Genomic DNA, 4982 nt, shown 5'->3' with positions numbered 1-4982 from the left:
CTGGCTCATAAAAGTGAACAGGGAAGGGGTGGGCTCTGCAGGGTGGTGAATGCTTCCCTCTGTGAGGGAACCTTCCCAGACCCGCTGAAAGAGGCAGTTATTAAACTGCTTCTTAAAAAAAATCTTTGGACCCAGCCAATATGGTCAACTATCACTCCGTCTCAAATCTTCTATTCTTGGGAAAGATGATTGAGCGGGTGGTTGCTGAACAACTCCAGGCACACCTGGAGGATGCGGACCATCTGGATCCCTTTCAATTGGGATTCAAGCCTCATCATGGGACTGAAACTGCCTTGGCTGTGCTAGTCGATGATCTCCAGTGGGTTAGGGACAAAGGTGAAAGCTGTTTCCTAGTTCTGCTGGATCTCTCAGAGGCCTTTGATACCATTGACCATTACATCCTTCAGGATCATCTAGAGGAGTTGGGAGCTGGGGGCACTGTTCTATGTTGGTCCTGAAACTTCCTCCTGGGCCGTGTTCAGAAAGTGGTGGTGGGGGATGAGTGTTCAGACTCCTGGACTCTCACTTGTGAAGTGCCTCAGGGTTCCGTCCTCTCCCCCATGCTTTTTAACATCTATATGAAGCTGCTGGGAGAGATCATCAGGGGGTTTGGGCTGAGTGTTCATCAGTATGCGGATGATACCCAGCTCTATCTCTCTTTTAAATTGGAACCAGTGAAGGTGGTGAATGTCCTGTGTGAGTGTGTGGAGGCGGTTGGAGGATGGATGGTGGCTAACAGCTTGAGGTTGAATCCTGACAAGACAGAAGTACTATTTTGGGGGGACAGGGGGCAGGCAGGTGTGGAGGACTCCTTGGTCCTGAATTGGGTAACTGTGCCCTGAAGGACTAGGTGCGCAGCCTGGGAGTCATTTTGGACTCACAGCTGTCCATGGAGGAGCAGGTCAATTTCCCCCCCAGGGCAGCTGTTTACCAGCTCCACCTGGTACGCAGGCTGAGACCCTATCTGCCTGCAGACTGTCTCGCCAGAGTGGTGCATGCCTTAGTTATCTCCCGCTTGGACTACTGCAATGCGCTCTGCGTGGGGCCACCTTTGAAGGTGACCCGGAAACTACAACTAATCCAGAGTGCAGCAGCTAGACTGGTGACTGGGAGTAGCCGCTGAGACCATATAACACCAGTCCTGAAAGACCTACATTGGCTCCTAGCACGTTTCCGAGCACAATTCAAAGTGCTGGTGCTGACCTTTAAAGCCCTAAATGGCCTTGGTCCAGTATACCTGAAGGAGCAGCTCCACTCCCATTGTTCTGCCTGAACACTGAGAAGCAAAGTTACAGGGATCCAGGCAGAGGGCCTTCTCGGTAGTGGCATCCACCTTGTGGAATGCCCTCCCATCAGATGTCAAGGAAAGAAACAACTCTCTGACTTTTAGAAGACATTGCTTTATTATTATTATTCTGTTGAGAGCCGCCCAGAGTGGCTGCGGAAACCCAACCAGATGGGCGGGGTATAAATAATAAATTATTATTATTATTATTATTATTATTATTATTATTATTATTATTACAGATAACTCCCCTCTCTGGCCCAAGAGGCCAGCATTCGAGGGTCCACAGATAAGCACAACATCAAAGCAAGACAATTAGCATATATCAAAGCAAGTGAATTTAAACATATATGAACTCATTCTTACAACAACTACCAATTAGTTTTGGGGTTATCTTGACTACCAAGATGGCATTTGCAGACCTTCCAGAACATTTCACCTTTGGTTCAACAAGATAGTTTCCCTGGTTTATTATAGAAAAGGGAATTGGGTAAAGGAAATGCACTTTCAAAAGACTGAAGTATGTAGCTCTCTACAAAAAAAGTGGTTTTTCAATCAAGGCAAATTTATGCACACAGTAAGCCAGTCACATTTTTCTAAATTGAGGCTAGAAGAATCCATCCTGAATATAATGACTGCATTTTCAGACAACTGCTTTTCATTTTGGACAGTGCTTCACAAAACCCATTTCCTTACAAAGTTCACATAATATATAACATTATAAAATTATATTTTAAAAGGATTCCATTTCTTCCTCAAAAAATTTGGCAGTTGTTTTTCCCTCCTCAGCTGTCTTCTGAATGTTTAAATGAAAAGTAAAAAACATTTTACTATGTAAAGGTGAAGAAAAACAAAGAGGGAGATGTTGGTGGAAATCGTGAATTTTAGGAATGAGTTATCCTTTTAAAAAAACATTAAAACTGGTCTCAGTACTCAAAATACATGTTTCCAATTTCATTGGTCTTATACTGAACATCTGAGGAAGACTGTGGGCCAATTTAGTCTGCATAATTTGGCAACCCAAATTAATTGTCTAGATCAGGGTGTCTAATCTGTGTCCCTCAGCATGTAGAAGGACTACAACTCCCACCATCCCTGACCATTGGCCATGCTGACTGGGCCTGATGGGAATCCAGAGTCCAGCAACTCCTGGAGAGTCACAGGATTCCTGTATGCCATCTAGATAAGACAATGAACACAGAGTTGTCAGGCCCCACAGCCTTTCTGGGTCCATTTGGCCTTATGCATGCTCCAGTAATCTCCCCAAATATGTGAGGAATAAGTGCAGCTGCAGAAACCCACTGCTTAAATTCAGAGATGTTTAAAATTCAGCAAAACACAATTACCACCTATATTTGAGTAATTGATGCATCATTCTACCTCATTCAGTGTACTGAAGTTCGACACACAAAGCATGAGCGTGTCTCACATTTGCTTAAGAAAAGGCCCATAATGAGAGCAGCAAGGCAGGGCCACACTGCTAAATCCACCCATGGGATTGCATACCCAGATGCAGGACCATGTGGAGATGGGCTAATGTAAGAGTGTGCACAGGGGTGAAACTTTTTTTTTTGGGGGGGGGGGTACCCAGGACCTTTGCTGTGGGTTAAGCCTCCAGAGGGCACGGTTAAGGTTCCTAGCTTGCCATCTTTATGTTTGCACTCAAAGCCACCCCTCCTCCCACCACCATTCAGACTCTCCACTGTGGGAAGGAGACTCCCAGCTGATTCGCACCAGGATCCTGCAATGCAAATCTTCATGGCAGGTGAAGGGGGGGGGAGCCCTTATGGGGTAGTGGGGAGGGGGATACTGTCTCCCCACTCACCCCCAACTTTTAATCCTGATCCTCCTTCAGCAACTTTCCCAGTAAATGGGGAGGGGGCAATTTCCCAGCAGAGCCCAGAGAGCAGGAGGTAAAAGGCAGAGCCAACAGGTCCTGTTCTGATCCCAACGAAGGCAGGGGTTGCTCTGCAACCTGCTCTATGGACCAGAAGTTTCCAAGCAGACTACACGAGCATCTCAAGAAATGGGAGGTTTTAGAAAGGGGAGGAGGGGTAACAGTGGAAAATGCCCCCCCTTTATATTGAAGGAAATGAAATTGGTATAGCAAGCAAGGGGAGGTGGATGTCCAGAGAGGACAATGAGGTAAAGATGCAGTATGGTGATGAGAGAGGGGAGAGAGAAGAACAGGCAAAGAGACCCCACCCCACAAAAGCTCCTTTCCTGGGACCCATTGGCAGGGGCCTGAAGCCATGCAATCCAGCTGCAAATTGGAGACGCAACAGCTGCATGGTCTCCATTGCACAATCTCCCCTGAAGGTTTCTCCCCCACAACTGTTTGTCCCTTGAGGGCCAAGAGATGCTAAACTTCTCTGCACCCCCTTTTTTCAGGCCACCGTCCCTTGAGTCCATAAACTCATCCCCAGTACCCCATACCTTATAAAAGCATGATTCAGAACAGTAACAATTAATTTCACATTTATTCAAAATCCAATCAAAGCTATTTAATTAATTCAACAAAATGGAGTAACTTGACCCAGTGATACTAGCTTTAAAATTATAATGCTATAAGTTGATATACATTATATCTCCCAATGCTATAAAATGCATACTTTTTTTTACTTGTTATAAGTTATGGTGGATATTTTGTTGTCAAAATTATGTTTGAAGTCAATAAAAATATTACATAAAAATATTTTATTCAAAATATTCAGATAGTACATTGCCTATTTTTATGCCCTTTAAGAACAAATGTGTTGAGGGGTGTATGTATGCGCGTGCGTGCGTGCGCATGTGTATGCTAACATGCATGGGTGTGGGTGGGTTTGCCGAACTGAGTCTTTGACCTGGGTGAAGGAAAGCCTAGTTTCACCCCTGTTTGCATAGCCAGCACTATTTCTGGTAGGCTTTTTGCATTGGCCGTGCTTTGGGGGACAAATTCTGGCTTCCTGTGTCTAGTGTCTGGTTCACGCTAGCCCATATCTTACTATTTGGCAACAGGGTTATTGGGTGTGAATAGGAGCGGAGTTGGTGAGGGTGTGTGGGAGGTTTGGCAAGGTGCGTATGCAAGTTTACCGAGGGGAGTATGCCTCTGGCAAGCGAAGTGAGAAGGGGCATAGTCCCTAGAGTGTGTAGCAACCAAGTGGAGGAAATTGGCAGTGTGATGAACCCCAAATTTCCCAACTACAACACAAAAGCAAAAATTTTTAGGGTCTTCTCTTTGTATGCACCATGGAAACTTCAGTCAAGCAGTTAAGCTCCCCAGCTTGAAAAAGTTGTTTTTAGCAATGTTATTTTACTTGGCACACTCAAAGCACACTCTATATTTACATACTATATACACAAAGGATTATTTGCTTCAAAGTCCTTGCTGTGTTAAAGTCCACAGCCAAGCCTAAGTTCAGTTGCTTGCAAAGTCCTGTAACCCAGGGGCATTGCGCTGTTTGTTCCCGCCTGGGGCGAGTACGCACGCACCCAGCCCCCGTCACTGGTCAGGTGCTCGTGTGTCAGGCAGGGGAAGGGTGCGGAGAGTGAAGAGCACCCTCTGCCCTCCCCACCCTGCACTGCCACCAGACGCTGGGCAGAGCGCGGAGGGCGCACAACAAGGATCTCTGCAGGGGTGGTGGGGGTGGTTTATACCCCCCAGACTGTGCACCCAGGGCAACGGCGCCTCTGGTACCCTCCATGCTGTGCCGCT

Source organism: Podarcis filfolensis (genome assembly GCF_964270895.1).
Source record: "Podarcis filfolensis genome assembly, chromosome: 10".
Lineage (NCBI taxonomy): Eukaryota > Metazoa > Chordata > Lepidosauria > Squamata > Lacertidae > Podarcis > Podarcis filfolensis.
This window is presented reverse-complemented; position numbering follows the sequence as displayed.